The 19,849-nt window shown below is 34.1% G+C and overlaps 1 long non-coding RNA gene across 1 annotated transcript in view; it reads right to left on the reverse strand.

The window, feature by feature from the left end:
* The window catches only part of LOC119868014, a 186,746-nt gene extending 169,005 nt beyond the window's left edge, over positions 1 to 17,741 (reverse strand). Inside the window, exon 1 of the long non-coding RNA XR_005385518.1 lies at positions 17,498 to 17,741. This is a non-coding gene — a long non-coding RNA (uncharacterized LOC119868014). The remainder of the gene's footprint in view (positions 1 to 17,497) is intronic.
* Positions 17,742 to 19,849: the final 2,108 nt, after the last annotated feature.

A 19,849-nucleotide genomic window follows, 5' to 3' on the forward strand; every position in this document is an offset into this window, starting at 1 on the left:
AAAAACAGACAAATTTTAGTAAAACACATGCAAAACTCTTTTTCAGTCTTGTTTTATTTTACCATAGATATTTTACATTCATTTTACAGAAAAGGAAATAGAAAATAGAAGAATGATATAGATAAAAGTGACATACTTTTTGACTCCTGTGGAGACTAGGAGAAAAATAAGCCCTTTGCAAATTTTAACAATTTTTACAGCATTGTTTATTATAATCTCTAATATCTTAATCCTTTTTCTCTATAAACCTGATATCTTTGTAAAGCAGTGTTTTTCCTTAAAACCAAATAACATATATTTTTAACCTCATTTAGTAATATTTAGCATTTATTAACAGAACATGATCAGCATCCTTAACATTTTTCATATCACTTCAGATGTCTGTAAATTAAACACTTATTCCTGGGACCCTGAATATTTCTTCACAAACTCTGACTTGATTATTTTAAATGACTTTTAATCTAAGTCTCCTAAATTGTCATAAAAATTAGGCTGATTTGCTGTCCCTCTGAGACTATAGTATAAAAGCCCATCCATCACAGTGTATCTAATTAAGAAACTAAGTTAAGAGGTGTTTGAACAAGATATTTGAAAATCTCAGGGGACCAGACAATTGAATTGGTATTTCAGACATATCAAATTAGTTAATGATTTGGGAATCTTTATTCTGCAAGAGTATGTAAATTAAAAAAGAATAATGAAATTCATTAAAGCTTGGTATCAGGGAAGAAGGAGGACCCTGTGCACCGCTGCATGTAATTATAAGTACCTGCTTCATTCAGATAGAAGGACAGGAAACTAGGGAAACAAAAAAAGCAATTTGAACAGATTAATTTCATATTGGACATAGATAATTACAATTATTTTTCTTTATATTTTTAGGGTATCTTTCTCATAATTGACAAACCCATATTTGGTAGTGAGGCTTGTTTTCCATTTTCACTTCACCACATGAACTTGTAAGATAAATGTCTTGCCATTCAAAATGACAATAGATATTGAATATTTTCTTGAAACTTAACAAAGTATTTTATTTATTCTGCTAGCTTATTTTGATACTGAAAGAAGCAGAAGAATAAAACTCCACTGCTTTATCCCAAAGCAAGAGTGAACGGAATATAAAATCTTACCCAATAAATAATTGGACTGAAATATGTACTCAAAATGTAAACAAAACCTTTTCTCCTATCCCAAAACAGTATACTCATGGTTCTTTAAAAGCATATAAAATAAGAATGCAACCAATGATAATATTATTTTCCTAAATGAAATAAAAATAATTTCTTCAATTTTGTATCATTTTATTTGTCCATCAAAAAATAGTCATTGTTTAGTGTACCATTTAAAAAAGTAAAGTCAATAAAATATATAAAGGGTTATCCAAACTCGGATGTTTGTGGAACATGCCCTAGTTATAAAAATAATGTACTTTTTCTAAACTTTTACATATAAGAAAACTGTAGAAACATAAAATTGGAATGTTGGTTTGAACTATGATACTCCACTTAAAACTATAATATACCAGGGACTATTGGGTATTAGCATGTTCCTCCCCAATGCCTTCCTTTCCTTTCTCTGCCCTTGCTATTCTTCAGGCCAATAGCCTCTAGGGTCCGTATTTGACCTTTATGAGAGTTCTGCCTTTTGTTAACCTCCAATGCACAGAAAATTGTAAACATTTACAAAATAGTATTTACTATGTCCACAAGGTGAATGTTGGAATCATCAAATTGTTATACATCAAAATTAAGAGAAGTGAGGATATAGTGGATAAAATATTCATTGTCAATGAGATTCTCATTGAAATGGAACATATCCAAAGTAACGCATGAGTAGTAAAACTGGAGACAGATATTCCTAAAATAGCAATATTATTTGTAAAGAAAAAAATCCTAAAATAGAAATAAAGATGTAACAGAAGTTTGAGTTAGGCTATCCATTGCAGTATAATTCCCAATAGTGAGAATGATGGCAAAACAATAAGGGAAATGGAAATATACAACCATAAATCCATCAGCTGCAACAGGCATGGATTAACCAGGCTTTGGAGAAATATTTAATGACAATATAAAATGGTCATGATTTGATATAATGAGTGAAGAAAGAAGAGAGCATATTTTGAGAAAAAAGGAGATTGTACAATGTGATTCCAAAATTATTTCTTTTAATTTTATAAATATATTTATACATAGAAAAAAAGACTGAGGGGCACCTGGGTGGCACAGTCAGTTGAGTATCCAACTCTTGATTTTGACTCAGGTCCTAATCTCAGGGTCATGATCCCCAGCCTGGCATTGGGTTTGAGCCCTGCTTCAGGCTCTGAGCTCAGTGCAGAGTTTGCTTTGGGATGTTCTCTCTCTCTCTCTCTGCCCCTTCTCCCCCACTCTCTCTACACAATTAATTAAAATAAAAAGACTGAAATAAAATACACTATTATATTGATAGTTCGAACTCTAAAATTCTGAAATAACAGTGATATTAATTTTGTTCTTTACTGATTCCCACGTTACCATATTGTCTTAAATGAAATTGTACAGTAGACCCCATTACTCAGTTTCACTTTGCAGTTTCAGTTACCTGTGGTAACCATGGTCCTGCAGCAGATGATGGATCCTCTTTCTGATGTATTGTCAGAAGGTCAGTAGTGCCTAATGCTAGTTCACAATGCCAATGTCATTCACCTCCCTTTCTGTCATCAAGTAGGCATTTTATCATCCACTTACATCATCACAAGAAAGGTGAGAGCAATACAGGATATTTTGAGAGAGCAAAAAACATGCATATAACTTTTATTACATTATATTGTTGTAATTTTTCCATTTCACTATTAGTTATTATTGTTAATCTCCTATTGTGCCTAATTTATAAATTAAACTTTATCATAGTATAAAACCAGAAAAAAATAGAAAAAACATGGTATATATAGGTACTGTATGTGGTTTGGTACTATCTCTGGTTTTAAGCATCTATTGGAGGTCTTGAAACATATCCCTCTGGATAAATGTAGATTATCCTATCATCAGGAAAAAAAGTAATAAAAATGTAATTCCTATAAGATTTGTTTTCCATTTAAAAATATACTTTCAAAAACAGCCTTATATTGGCTATTAAAAGCATCATATTATAACAAATTTATTTTCCCTGATATGAGGGGAAGGATAAGTTTTATTAGGTTTATTAAGCAAATGCACAGGTTATTATGGATATAATGATAAATATATAAATATAATTTTCTGGCTCTTAATATTTTATAAAAATTGTAATTAACATTGTTTACATTTCCTGAAAAACTCCTGGCATAATACTTATACTATTCCTTGATCATTATTGTAGTTATTGCCAAGCTCATTTTATCTACTCTCATTATGACTAGCCCAGTTTCTGGGTAGTCTAAAACAGTCAAGTTAATACCATTTACCTGATAAGGATGATTTTGTCAAAAAAGACTCCCAATTTAAATCAGTGAGCACCTGGAATTCTTCTGCCCGGCATGGTGGCTTCAGAAGTATTCATATAGGCTAAATTGGCTTAATACAAACAAGGTTTAGGACAAAGGTCCTATGGCTCAGAAAGTCCTCCCTTTCCTTCTGGAAGTGAGTAGGAAACCCAGTCACTATGATTTCTGTTCCCAAGAGCAAGACAAATAAGTTGGCGGTGGAGGACAGCAGATCTACTGGTATCCCACCACCTAACTGAGCCATACTTGAAGCTCATCTTACTTAAGGATTTTTCAACTACATGAGTCAATAATAAATATCTATTGTTTAAGGAAATTTAACTTTTGTGTTCCATTACATAAAATTATCAGCATAACCACTGAAACAAATTTAATATTATAGTAAGTTTCTTAAACTTTGCATCCAGTTATATTGAACCATGATTCAGATCATATGCTCTGCCTTTAAAATTATAGGAGATTGTTTTCTTTCTTATAGCACAAAAACTAGTAATAAGAATATGACCATACCCTGCCAAACGAGCACTGCCCCATTCAAAGGGCATTAATGTCAGTGTGGTTTTCAACATGGGCATGTTAATTTTTTACAAGCAAAAGAAATATATATATATATATATATATATATATATATATATATATAACATTATAATTCATTTGGAAGGCTACTCATAATGGACAAGTTGTTAATTATATGGACAATTTTTTTATTCTGGGGGAATTTATTTACATATTTATCCCTAAATATTTTACTATTCACTTTTTATAAACTTTCAATCTATGTTTATTTCATTTAAAAATAAAATTTCCTTGTGAGGTGCCTGGATAGTCCAGCTAGTTAAGTGACCATCTCTTGGTTTTAGTTCAGGTCGTGACCTCAGGGCTCTGAGATTAAGCCCCCTGTGGGGTTCTGTGCTTAGCCTGGAGTTTGCTTGAGTTTGTCCTCTTCCTCTGACCCTCCCCTGCTATGCTCACATGCTCGCTTTCTCTCTCAAATAAATAAATCTTAAAAATTAAATAAAATTTCCTTGCAATGATATGTTCCTGATATAACTCAATAATATGTATATTTGAGCTTATTGAATTAAAATTCTCTTCACACAAAAAGCGTAGTGAAAGTGTGTTTTTTTCAGTGAAATGCCATGAACAATTGGCCATGTCTTAAATGTTTTCTAAAGTATAGCATGCAGAATAATTGTAGTGAAACAATTGCATTGATGTTGAATGTTCACACTAAACACATTTGCATTTTTATTGACTTTTGAAAAGTCACTCTAAAATCTAGATCAGAATTTGCTAAAATTATGTATGATTTTTCAAAGAGGTGTATACTACTTTGGGTCTGATTATCTTATAGAAAAATCATATTCATTAAACTAACAAAGAGGGATCCCTGGGTGGCGCAGCGGTTTGGTGCCTGCCTTTGGCTCAGGGTGTGATCCTGGAAACCCGGGATCGAATCCCATGTCAGGCTCCCGGTGCATGGAGCCTGCTTCTCCCTCTGCCTATGTCTCTGCCTATGTGACTATCATAAATAAATAAAAATTTAAAAAAATAAACTAACAAAGAGTATGCCATGATTGTGAAAGGCAGGACTAAATGTCCATAATATATCAACAATGATAAGTATTGTTCTACTAGACAGAATGAGGAAGAGATGAAGCCATTACCTAATTCTACCTTAGACCAACTTCTTAGTGGAGCAGTATTGGGTGTGAGTCCCTGGGTCTTTGAAATCTGAACTTGTGATTTCTCTTTATCTATTTAATGATAAATTCATAGATCTGCTATATGGATATAGTAAAATATATCTTTAATGTTACTGTCAATCTTTGGCAGTGAGAATTTCACATAAGTATCAAATGAAGCCCGGTTTTAACTCAGAAATAAATTGCTTCCATGATGACTAAACCAGGTAGGCACAGATTTTAGAAACTAAAACATCTTCATGGGTCATATTCCAGGTATCATTCATCAGGAATGTGAGTCAAAATGAGAAGAGAATAATGTAAAATATTATGTAATCATTTTATTTTTTTTAAGATTTTATTTATTTATTCATGAGAGACACACAGAGAGAGAGGCAGAGACACAGGCAGAGAGAGAGAGAAGCAGGCTCCATGCAGGGAGCCTGATGTGGGACTTGATCCCAGGACCCCAGGATCACGTCCTGGGCCAAAGGCAGGCGCTAAACCGCTGAGCTACCCAGGGATCCCTTATGTAATCATTTTAAACATATTCAATGATGTGGTGTAGGGTCTGAAATTAAGATTCAATGTTAAGTGCTGCCTTGACATCTGGAAAAATTGGGAGGACTTCAAATGGCCAAACCACCAGTTTGTCTCCCCACTCTGTTTCCTTGGATAAGATCCCTTAGCCAAACACTTCTCCTTATCATAGAAACCAGGCATACATTCTGCTTATCCTTAAGTGGCAGGCATAAGTTCCCTGCCAGCCTGCAGAATTATTTAAACAAGGCTTTGCCAACTGAGGGTCACCTCATCCTCTTCTTACTACAGAACCTTCCTCCCACAGCCTCTGTTTATCTACTCTGTTCCTGAGTTCAGACCCTATGTGGTCCTGACAAGCTGTGGGAGGGTATATGTGACAAGCAAATTACTGTCGATGCCATCTGTCTGGTGTTGGGTGTTGTGTATTCACCCACCTTGATTTATTAAGGTGGAGGAGAGGATCCCTTCCTCACCCATGGGATGAATAGTAGTTTCAGGAAAAAAAATAAAAAGATTCAAGATCTTAAAATATCAGCTATCATTCAAGTAGGAGGCTTCTTCCAAATGATTAAAAAAGCACCACCCCAACATTGCTAATGTTTCTTAGATTGAATTTTATTTTATTATCTGTGCAAATGACAACTTAGAATTTTCTAGTTTTCATGGTCTTTATGCCTTCACACTGCACTCATACTCTATAGCATTGCTAATTTAGAGTGCCCGATGCTCCAATTATAAAGTTGGATAGAAATCTATGCCATTCAATCTTAATGACAAGTAAATATTCTTGTTCTGATTGGGCTGATTATTGTGCACTTTACATTCAGTACAATGTATGCATTTGTGTATTGTGTATGATAGTAGATGGATAGTGTGCCAGCATCAGATGCCTGCTGCATTGCTCATGTTACCTGAAAATGCTAGAATATGTGTTTACCCTTCAAAGATATTATTTTCTTTGCATTTCTTTGAACATGTGATTTTTTTTTTCAAAGAGGGCAATACCACCACGAGATGAGGTAATATGATAAACCTTTGTAAGAAGAATCTCTTTATTGGATAAGGTTAGCAAACTAATGCTGTCAGAGATTGTATTACACTATCCCCTGTGTATGCTTGTAGTGCGATTTTCAGAAAAGATCATTTCAGAGAAGTAAAGAATAAATCACTGTATTCTCTCTCCAAAATCCTTTTCAAAATAGATTTGACAGTTGAGTGATTACATCTCTAATGGAGACTGTGATAGAATATGTGAGATTAAAAACTCAGCAGCTTCATCCACAAGGCGCTGAACAAAAGGGGTCAACAGAAACACAGAGTCCCTCATATAAAACTCAGATAACTAATCAACTTAACTCTGCCCTCAATACATAGAGGTTGCGATCTGTGCCTGCCAGTCTTTGTTGTTCAGGTCTCAAAACCCTATAGTTTTTCCTCCTATAAAGATCTTAACAACTTCTTTCAGGAGCTTTGAGGCTAAAATTAATATCTGAATGTAGGAAGGTATACCTGCAAAAATAAAACTTTCTGATTCTCTTTAAGTTTCCAAAAGAGCTGTTAGAAGGAAATGCGTAAGGAATAGTATCTGTCTAGTTATTGTTTAAACTTAGACTTTAGGGCTTAGAACCTCAAAGAAGATAACAGAGAAATGATAAAATATAAAATACTAATTTGTGTTCTATTAGACTTTGCACATGCATGGGCCTATTCCTATACTTTGCTTTATAGCATTATTTGTGTTCAAAATAATGGGAAGCATATATTTCCTATGGGTAAATATGAGTAAATAAAACATATCATTAGTCAATTGTCTTCTGAATAGATACCCTAAGAATTCTATTTCCTACCTGAAATTTTTTCATTTAAATAATTAGCCACCTTACAGAGAAGTATTACTAGTGAATACAAAGTAGCTGAGGAAGCATAGATATACTGCAAAACTCTATAACTTAAAATATTTTAAAATATTATAATCTATTCATTGTAGTGAGAGTTTGGATACTTTTATGTCCATTTCAGTATTTCAGTGGCCAGAATCTTGAAGAAATAGAGCTGTAATTCTTTCTGACCATTTATGCCCCTCACCTTCTCCCCAGTTCTACACAAGATTTCTTCTGAGACTACAACGGAAGGCACACTAATTCCTCCCAATTTTGTCTTTCACTCTAGATATTAACCAAATACAGAACATCAGCCTTCCCATTCTTCTCTCCACAAAAAAGGTATCTTTTCCCCCATTATACTAGTATTTTAAAACAAAGAGCATGTTTCAGATTCATGTGAAACATATATTTTTTTGTATGTTTAGAAATTACAGGTGCCCACGCACTAACTCAGACCTACTAAATCAGTACCTTGGACAGAGTGGAGCCTAGCACGTGTGTTTTTCAACAATCCTTGGTTAAGAAATCATGCTCTGGGGAGCAGAGATAATTATATGCTCTTCCTGGCAACTGGAGTTTTCCTGCCGATGTTGTCTCTGTCGTTCCTTGCCCTGCTGCCTGAGCACCTCTTTTAATAACAGGTGTGGTAAGCCCATGCTGGCAAAAGAAAGACCAACACCAGCATCCCGGAGCTGGGCTCTTTATTAATGCCATTGCTCTCTTCACACCATTAATTCTGGCCTGAGGCCGAAGAAGGAATCCTTTTTGAAGGTGGGATAATTTTCAAAACCAAAGAATATCAGTGCTCAGTCTTATGACTGGGCCTAAATTAGAGTCTAAATTCAGTGATTAAAGCTCTGTTTCACTCTTATTAGTAGCTGTCTGCTTGTATTCCTTATATTCCTTGCTTACACTAGCCTCATGCATTGGATTTACTCAAGAGAATAGGAAAGGAGACAAACTTCCAGCAAGAGTGCAATTAATGGTGAATGCTGAAGCCAAGAGTCATGATGACAGTCAACAGTGCAGACCTGTGAGAGAGGCTGTTCTAGAAATGAAGCAAAAGCAAAGGTGACTCAAAAATCATAATGGGTAAACACAACAGGAAGAGTGAGTCCAACAGTAGTAGCATGTTACTGTAATCGACATTTGTCATATTCATGATCACCTCTTGAATAGTACTTCCATAACTGGTGAAATTTCCATCAATCCTGTCTCTCAGAAACAGAAGCCAGAATTTGAATTATCAGATTCCCTAGCAAATGAAAGGTGGATATGTGATCTATACTTTTCCAATCAGACACACAAAAATTTTGTGCATAGTAAATTACTGATGGCAAAGACTTTGTGTTGCAAGCCCAGTGTTGCTGCTCTAGATGGTAACAGAGGATTGGAAGAACCTCAGGATTTGTGTGATTGATTGACCTGCTAGGCAGAAGTAGAATTGGTGCTGAGAAGTGGTTTTGTAAAGGTGAATACCTTTCATTTAATGCTTGATGATGGAAAGTGCAGCACCAGTAGTTTCCTCAAGAGGCTATTCTCTGGTGGTACTTGGGAACTGTTTCTGGGGGAGGAGAATCAAGATTATCCCAGTGTACTTTCTATCTATCAAGCTTCTCCTAATTTTTATTTTAACAAATCTTTTTTTTTTTTTTTTTTGCATAAATGAGGCAAAGTGAATTTTCTTGTTGCAGCTAAGGTCCCCGAACATGCATAAGTAAGACTGTAAGTGGTTCCAGGCAATGTACCTTCCATACATGGGAACATTTTACTTTGTTTTCTGGTCAGGTCAATCCTGAAAACAGTAAGAATTCAGCTAACATGAGGCTTTAGCACATGGCATGCAGTCCAAAATAAATAAATTTCTTATAACTGCTTTGAATAAAATATTTGTTGTAAGCAAAGCTATAGGGGGACCAAGAGGCTATTCAGATGAATTGTATAAGAGTAAGAGATTGATTTCACACCTTTAATTATGCAAGAGGGCTTGCAGAAAAGGAATGATATATGCAAAATCCCAAATTCTCAGATCAAGGCATAGTCTGAGAACCATGAAATTTGCATAAGCATTATAAAGAATCTCAATATTTGCTGCCAGAGCATTAATGTAGCCAAAAAGTAAACTCAACATTTGATTTTGTGAACTTCTGGATTTTATTTTTTATTTAAACCTTTACCAGATTCCTTAAGGGAAAGTTAGGGCATTGCTGGGAAAGATAACTCTTCTAAGATATAACTCTAAGGACTCTATGGAATGGAATGAAAACATATGGGAAGATTCAGATGACTCAGATTCCCTGGTCCACAGAATTCACTAACAATCCATTGCTATCCTCTTTTTCTGCATCATGAAGATATTTCTGCTTTATTTTAAGATCTTGGCGGGGGGTGGGGGGGGGTGGGGGGGGTGGGGGGGGTTGCTGCTTGAGACAGTTATCTGGCAAGAGGAATTCAATTCTTACATCCACCCTCACCATGGCACCTTGATAGACTTAAAAACAGAGTCAACTCCCAGCTTGAGCTTGGTGTCAGGAAGAGAGAATTTTAAAAAGCAAAATTAAAAAAAAAATGTTTTCACAGCAATATACACAATATACACAGCAAGATTTTTCAAATTGGTTAGCTGCAGATCTGTGGAATACATGTGGCAGTGGATTCTGGGAATGTAAGGAAAAGAAGTACAGTTTTAGATATGATCAATTTGCTGAAACAGATGCAACTATAACATCCTAAATTCAATGTAAATCCTAAATTCAAATAAATTAACACAAAGGCTTGGAGGTAATTGTTAACAATTACTTGACTGAAAGCTGGACTCATTTGTGACTTTGCTAAATAAAACTAAAATGCCAGAAATTCCTTGATGTGGTGTGGAGAGTTAGAAATGTTAGAATGGATGTATTATGAGCAACCTTCTCTGCCAATACTTAAATATGGCCTGCAGGAAGCCACATAAAACATTTCCATTAAAAAGGCTTTAAGAGGGATCCCTGGGTGGCGCAGCGGTTTGGCGCCTGCCTTTGGCCCAGGGCGCGATCCTGGAGACGCGGGATCGAATCCCACATCGGGCTCCCGGTTCATGGAGCCTGCTTCTCCCTCTGCCTATGTCTCTGCCTCTCTCTCTCTGTGACTATCATAAATAAATAAAAATTTAAAAAAATTTTTTTTAAAAAGGCATTAAGAAATACTTCAAAGAATGAAATACCAGTATCATAAAATCACACTAGCGTCTGTCTGTGTAAACAAGATAGATGGATAATGAAATTTCCACTGAAAAAAAAAAATTCTTAAGAACAATGAGAATATTTTAACTTTGGAGGTAAAGTGTGTCAGTCACAGTGATAACAAGCAGGAATCATTGGACATGCCTGCTTGATCAAGGGGCCTTTATCAAGGATAAAGATAAATGGTTGGACATTAAACTGTTAATTTTTACCTCTTCCCAAGATAAACCTAAATAAATAAACAAAAACTTTCTCTAGGAAATGAAAGCCTCATTCAAACCATCAGGATCATTACAATTTTTAATTTTCCAATGTAAGACAATTACAAAAGAAAAACACGAAAAGAGAGAGAGAGAGAGAGAGAGAACTCTGATTTCAACTGTTTCAACTGATGTGTACTGAACAAACTCCTAAAGAAGACATGAGCCAAAAAATAAATCTCAAGAGAAGTGATCATTAGTTTGCACTAAATTAAAGTGAATTACAAATTGTCAAAATTTGTGAGATGCAGCAAAAGTAGTGTTTATAGGTAAATGTATAGCACTAAATGCACATATTAAAAAGAAGAAAGATCTCAAATTAATAATCTAAGTTGGCACCTTAGGAAAGTATAAGAAGAAAAAAAAAATCAAGGTTAAAGTGAATGGAAGAGAAATAATAATTGTACTAGAAATAAATGAAATAAAAAAAAACAAGAAATCAATTAAAAAATTCAATGAAACCCAAAGTAGTTTCTTTGAAAAGATCAGAGATAGTTATAATAATCTAGCCAGGGTAACCAAGAAAAAAAGAGAGAAGACAAAGGTTGCTAAAATTATAAATGAAAAAGGGATTATCACCACTTATATCTTTGATAAATGTAATAAAGTTATGTAAACTTTATGGCCACAAATCTGATAGCATAAATGAAAGGGACCAATTCCCTAATAGACATTAACAACAGAAAACTCCCAAAACTTACCTCAGAGGAAATGTATAATCTGAAAATACCTATATCTATTAAATAAATTGTGTCAATAATAAATAACTTCCAAAAGAGAAAGCACCAGGTACAGACAGATGATTTTCTTATTGAATTTTATCAAGCATATAAAAAAGAAATTATATCAATACTCTATAATTTTACCCAGATAACAGAAGCAAAGAACCACTTTCCACCTTGTTCAATCAGGTCAGCATAAACCTAATGCCAAAGTGAAATAACAACAGTGTAAGAAAAGAAAAAAAAAAATTGCAGAACAACATTTCTCAAAAAAAGTTGGATGCAAAGATCCTCAGCAAAATATTAACAAATGGAGTTCAGTAATCTGTAAAGAGAATTCTGTACTCTAATCCAGTGGGATTTATTCAAGGTATACAAGACTGGTTTCAATATTTGGATAGCAATTAATGCAATCCATAATCTTACCAGGCTAAAAAAAAAAAGTCATCTCAATTGATGCCAACAAAGTATCCTACAAAATCCAAAACACATACATGATAAAAAAAAACACTTAGCAAATTACACATAGAAGGAAATTCCTTAATTTGATAAAAAGAAATCTACAAAACACCCACAACTAACATTATATTTAATGATAAGAAATTGGATGCTTTCCCACTAAGGTTGAGAACAGGGAATGATGTCTTCTCACCACTCCTATTTAATGGAATAGGAATTATGGAAATCTGAGTTAGTGAATTAAGATAAGAACAAAAAGAGAACAGAAATACATATTTGAAATGGGAGATAAGACTGTGTTCACACATGACATGATTGTCTATGTAAAAATAATCACAAAGAATAGACAAAAAACTCATAAAATTAATAAGCAACTATAGCAAAGTCACAGAACACAGCTTTAATATATAAAAAATCATTTGCTTTGTCAATATACCAGTAATGAACAATTGAAATTTGAAATTAAAAACACAATACTGTTTATACTAGCACCAAAAAATTAAATACTTCAGTATAAATCTAAAAATTATGTCAAGGATTGATATGCAGAAAACTATCAACTCTGATGAAAAAATTCAAGAATATCTAAATAAATGGAGAAGTCCTATATTCATGAATTGGAAGACTAAATATTGCTAAGATGTCAGCTCTTCCCAAACTTTCCTATGTATTCAATGCAGTCCAGATCAAAACAGTATATTGGTATATTATTTGAAGATATTGACAAACTGATTCTACTTATATATGGAAAAATCGAAAGACCCAGAATAATCAACATAATATTGAAGTACAGTATTTGGGGAACAAAGTTGGGGAAATGACATCATCTACTTCAAGGCTTATTACAAAGCTACATTAATCTAGATGGCATGTGTTTGGCTTTTGTTTATTTATTTTAGAAAGAGAGAGCTTGTGCATGAGAGAGAGGGAGAGGTAAATGGAAAGTGAGAGAGAGAATCTTAAGCAAACTCCCTGCTGAGCACAGAGCCCAATGTGAGACTGGATCTCACAACTCTGAGATCATGACCTGAGCTGAAATCTAGAGTTAGACAACCAACTGAGCCACCCTGGCACCTCTAGATGGCATGTAATTGTGAAAAAGTGGACAAAACAATCAGTAGGATAGAAGAGAGAGCCCTGAACTAGACTCATACAAATATAGTCCTCAAACCAAAGTTGCAAAGGCAATTTAGTGGATGAAGGAGAATCTTTTAAATAAACAGTAGTGTAAAAATTAGATATGCATGTGCCAAAAATAAAATTAATAAGAATCTAGACCTAGATCTTATACCTTTTTAAAAAGTTAGCTCAAATTTGATCATAGACTTGAATGTTAAAATACAAAACTATAAAATTTCTAGAAGACAACAGAGGAGAAAATCTAGCTGTGTTTGGATTTGGTGGTGAGTTTTTAGACACAAATCCAAAAGAATAATCCGTTTTAAAAAACATTGATATGCCGAATTTACTAAAGTTAAAAACTACTTTGGAAAAGATATTATTAAAAACCACTTTGGAAGACAGCTCAGATGCTTTTTACAAACAAGCAAGAGCAAAAGCCCAAATCCATATTCTTAGTATATAATACAGTTATTGTGCTGTTTGATATTTATCAAAATGAGCTCAAAATTTATGTTACCACAAAACCCTTCTCAAGAATACTTTTAAAAATTTTATTCATAATTGCCAAAAATCGGAAGATTTCCTTCAATGGATGAATAAACAAACTATATATACACACAAAACAATATTATTAAGAAATAAAATGAAATGAGCTATTGTTCTATGAAATACATGGAAGAACCTTAAATGCATATTGATAAGTGAGGAAAGTCTGAAAAGACTACATACTGTATGATTCCAACTATACAGCACTTTGTAAAAAGTATAACTACAAATACAGTAAAAAGATCAGTGTTGCTGAGGGCGGGAGAGGGAGAGGGGCGAAGAATAGGTCAATGGGATTTTTAGGTCAATGAAACCGTTTTGTACAACACTGTAATGGTGGATACATGACATGATGATACATTTGTCAAAACTCACATTACAGTACAAAGAGTGAACCCTAATGTACTATGGACTTTGGTTGATAATAGCATCAGTATTAGTTCATCAGTTGTAATAAGTGTACTACACTCATATGTGCAAAGGAGGTGTATGGAAACTCTACTTCCTGTTTAATTTTTCTGTAAACCAAAAATTGCTCTAGAAAATAGTCTGTTAATTTAAAAACCCTACCAAACACAAAAGAGACTGGAGAAGTTTTGGTATAAATTACTAAATAAAAGAAACCTCTGACTTGTTTCACTTAGGATCATAGTCTCTAACTTCAATCATTGCAAATGGCAAGATTTCATTCTTTTAATGGCTGAGTAATATTCCAGTGTGTATGTGTATGTGTGTGTGTGTATTTTCTTTTTTAAAAGATTTATGTTATGTATGTATGTATATATGTATGTATGTATGTATGTAAGTATGTATTTGAGAGGAGAGGCAGAGGGAGAGGAAGAAAGAAGAATCCTCAAACAGACTCCCGGCTGAGTGCAGAGCCTGAAGCAGAGCTTTATCTCAAGACCCTGAGATCATGACCTGAGCCAAAATCAAGAGTCAGGTGCTTAATCGACTGAGCCACCCAGGCATCCCTAGATATACCATTTCTGTCACCATGATATATAACCATATCCTTTCACCAGTCAATGGACATTTGGGCTCTTTCTGTAATTTGGCTATTGTTGATAATGCTGCTATAAACATTGGGTGCTTGTGTCCCTTCCTATCAGTATTTTTGTATCCTTTGGGTAAATACCTAGTAGAGCAATTGCTAAATCATTGAGTAGTTCTATATTTAAGTTTTTGAGAAACCTCCATACTGTTTTTCAGGGTGGCTGCACCAGTTTGCATTCCCATCAGTGGTGCAAGAGGATTCCTTTTTTTTTTCCCCACATCCTCACCAACACCTGCCATTTCTTGTGTTGTTGATTTTATCCATTCTGACAGGTGTGAGATGATGTCTTATGGTACTCAGTCACAGAAAGACAAAATACCATATGATTTCACTCATATGTGGAATTTAAGAAACAAAACAGATGAATATAGGGGAATGGAGAAAAAAAAAGAGAGGGAGGCCATAAAACAGACTCTTCACTATAGAGAACAAACTTAGGAGTTATGGAGGGAAGGTGGCAGAAGGATGGGCTACATGAGTGATGGTATTAAGGAGGGCGCTTGTTGGGATGAGCACTGGGTGTTATATGTAAGTGATGAACAAAAGAGGGAGATAAACTGAAAAACAGACTGTTAACTAAAGAGGACAAATAGATGAGTACCAGAGGGGAGTTTGGTGGGGAGAAGAGTGAAATAGATGAAGGGGATGAAGAGTACACTTCTTTTGATGACTGCAGAATAATACATAGAATTGTTGGATCACTATATTGTACGCCAAAAGCTAAATAACACTGTATATTAATTATAGTGGAGTTAAAATAAAAATTATAATTAATAAAATAAAATAATCCTTACATTTGTGAAATAAATTTGACTTAATTATGTTTTAAAAAAAGAGTCTAAGAAATCTGCATAGTGTATGATTCCGATGATATGACTTTCTGGAAGTCAAAACAGTACAGATAGTGAAAAATATCAGTGGATATTAGGGCTCTGGAGGATGGTGGAAAAGATGAAGAGGTGAAGCACAAGAGATTATTTAGGCTAGTGAAACTGTTCTCCATGATATTGGAATGGTGACATACGACATTATACATTTGTTAGACACACAGCAATTTATAGCACAAAGAGTGAAACTTAATGTATGCAAATTTAAAAGAATCATTTAGGAGTTCAGGGAATCCCAGTAAAGAATATAGACTTTGACAAGAGAATTTAACTGTATTACAAATGTATGAAACAACCTCACTAACGAAGGTGGGAGAAAAGGTGCTGACCTCAGTAATCTTGGAGATGAATGGAGTCTGTGAGTTAAAAGCAAAAGGGACTGAACATAAGCACTTTCTTCTAGCTAATAGAGTATCCCAAGGGCATGTGGGTTAACAATATTGATACTGGTACTGAAAAATTAAGTAAATTGATGACAGACAAGGAGAGCCAGCATTCTTACTTTCTCAGTGGGAGTTTACAGATAAGCAAGAAGAGTTTAGAATGATCCATGTGGTCATGGGTTAGAGTTGCAGACATCAATAAAGGAACTCATGTTTAATTTAATATAGATACAGATGGAAGATTTAGATGCTTAGAGATACAGATATATACATAGCTTGATATACGCACATATTTCCTTGCTCGGGCAACTGAGGGAGCTGAAAGAAACAACACTCAGTAGCAATGAGCACACCTATAACAAAAAGTGTGCTCAACAAAAAGCAAATAAAGCCTTCACAAGATACTCCCTAGTATTTATTTTTAGTTTGTTTTAAGGTTTCAGCATTTATTCAGGTAAAATCTAGGAAATGCCTGTTAATGTGTAATATTCCATATAGATAAATTTATTTCAAGGAATAAGTTTTGAAACACGGTACTGAAAGAACACTACATAAATAATAATTAATAATAATAATAATAATAATAATAAAATTTCCAGTGAAGTAATAAGGTTCAATAATTTTATGTGCCAAACACTGTGTTACTCACAACAAGAACGAGAGTGAAATGATGGGGCACCTGACTGGCTCAGTCAGTGGAGCATGTGACTCTTGATCTCAAGGTTGTAAGTTTGAGCCCCACACTGGGTGTAGAGATTACTTAAAAAATAATGAAATCTTAAAGAAAAAAAAGAATGAGGGTGTAATGTAAAACAAAAAACAAAAAACAAAAAAAACAAAAAACAAAACAAAAAAACCCTTACCTTCATCTAGTTTAAAATAAGTGGAGGAGACAAGAATGCTCACATGCAGAAATAATACAGTAAAGTGATAAATTAAATGTCTTAAAAGGAAAACAGTAAAAACACTATGGAAGAACAAAATAGATATAAATTACCTTTGGAAAAAGAATCAATTAATAGTATCATTTGATGTAGAATTTGATCTAGCAGTTAAGAATGAGTCATCAAGCTTGAGGATTTATTTTTCATCTTGAATGTTCTTACATCATTGTTTTCATTTTGTTACACATTATGTTAAAAGCCTTCTTTGTCAGAACAAAATTCATGTATAGAGGTGCTTTGTTTTTGATCTATGAGATTATTCACTGTGTTAACAGTTACAGTTTGCAAAACAAACTATCTCAAAGTTAGTGACTTTAAAAAGTACCTTTTATTTAAGTCAATATTCTGTTGATCAGCTGCGTGCTTCTTCTGACCTGACTTGGCTTGTGTGATAGTCTGTGCTGTCTCACATATTCCTGCAGCTGGTAAATGGCTGGTGGCTGAATGACCCAGGGTGGCCTCATTCTGCCCAGTGACTGGCAGGCTATTGGTCAGAGCATCTAGATTCTCTTCCATCTAGTCTCTAATCCACACCTGTAGGCTAGTTTGACTTTATTTAACATGATGGTTTTAAGAGTGCAAGCCCAGAAAGCAGATGACATCATTGCACAAGTACTTTGTATGCCTCTGCTTGCATCACAATTGCTTATATCTCATTGACCAAAGCGACTCACATGGACAGGCCAGAATTTAAGGGGTGGAGAAATAGACCTCACCTCTAGTGGGAAAATTGTCCGGCTGCAAAGGACATGAGCATAGGGATAGGAAAACTTCATGCCGTTTTTGCAATGTCATCACACATGACTTCTTGGAAAATTGCTGAATGGAATATTGAAAACCTGGACCTGTATATAGCTTATATGCTAATGTTTACTCTTGAAAATATAACAAAAGACTATTGAAACTTTTAGAGATATTGTGGAAAATAAATGTGACAAATCTCTTCTCTATTATAAATGGGATAACATGCTATGTTTGTGAAAAAATTACTTGAGCATGATTAAATTCACCTAGGGTTGCAGTATCATACATATAAAATAAAAAAAAACACTGAAGTTAAAGAGAAACAAGATGATTAATACATTAATACATTCATTCACTTAAATTTTGTTGATCTTCTCTACGTCTCCATGTTCATGCAGTCATGTTCATATACAGTCAAGGTGCTTAGTTAAGTATGACTTGTTACATGTGAATTCTGGAAAGCCTTTTGCTCACTGTATTTTGTCTTAATTTGAGCTCCAGAATATTTTTTTTTAAGTTTTCATTTAAATTCCAGTTAGTTGACATAGAGTGTAATATACTAGTTTCAGGCATATAGTGTAGTGATTCAACACTTCCATGAAAAAAAAAAAAAAAAAAAAAAAGCACTTCCATGAAATCACCTGGTGCTCCTCATAAGTGCAGTCCTTAATCCCCACCATCTATGTTACTCATCCTCCCACCCACCTCCTCTCTGGTAACCATCAGTTTGTTCTCTATAGTTAAGAGTCTGTTTCTTTTAAAACTATATTTAAATTAAAATTTAAAATATTTAAATTTAATTATCATATAGTGTATTATTAATTTCCAGGATAGAATTTAGTGATTCATCAGTTCCATATAACAACCAGTGCTCATTATGTCAAATGCCCTCCTTAATGCTTATTACCCAATTATCTTATCTCTCTCGGGCAACCCTCAGTTTGCTCCCTATATTAAGAATCTCTTATGGTTTTCCTGTTTTTTATCTTATTTTATTTTTAAGAGTCTGTTTCTTGATTTGCCTCTCTCTCTCTCTTTTATCCCCATTTGTTCTTTTGTTTTGTTTCTTAAATTCCACATGAGTGGAATCATATGATATTTGTCTTTCACTGACTTATTCCACTTAGCATAACACACTCTATACATTCACCTACCATAATACACAAATGGCAAGATTTTATTTTTATGGCTGATTTTATATATATAATCAACAACGCTACAAACAACAGTGTTGGTGAGGGTGTGGAGAAAAAAGGAACCCTCTTGTACTATTGGTGGGAATGCAAACTGGTGTAGCAACTCTGGGAAGCAGCATGGAGGTTCCTCAAAAACCTTAATGTAGAATTACCATATGATCCAGCAATTGCTCTACTGGGTATCTACCCAAAGATTACAAAAATACAAATTCAAAGGGATACATGCACCCTGATGTTTCTAGCAGCATTATCAACAATAGGCAGTCAGATTATGGAAATAGCCCAAGGGTCCATCAACTGATGAATGGATAGAAAACATGTGATATATATATAGATATGTAATACATAATATATATATATATATCTCCCATTCCATAGATTGCTTTTTAGTTTTATTGTTTCCTTTATTGTGCAGAAGTTTTTTTTTTTTTTTTTTTTTTTTTTGATGAAGTTCCAATAGTTTATATTTCCTCTTGTTTTCCTTGCCTCAGGAGACATATCTAGAAGAAAGTTGTTTTGGCCAATGTCAAAGCGGTTACTACTTGTGTTCTCCTCTAGGATTTTATGGTTTCAGGTCTCACATTTAAGTCTTTCTCCATTTTGAATGTATTTTTGTCTATAGTATAAGAAAGTGGTCCAGTTTCATTCTTTTACATGTTTCTGTCCAATGTTCCCATTACCATTTGTTGAAGAGACTGCCTTTTTCCCATTGGATAGACTTTCTTGTTTTGTCAAAG

The sequence above is a fragment of the Canis lupus genome, chromosome 38 (assembly GCF_011100685.1).
Source record: "Canis lupus familiaris isolate Mischka breed German Shepherd chromosome 38, alternate assembly UU_Cfam_GSD_1.0, whole genome shotgun sequence".
NCBI lineage: Eukaryota > Metazoa > Chordata > Mammalia > Carnivora > Canidae > Canis > Canis lupus.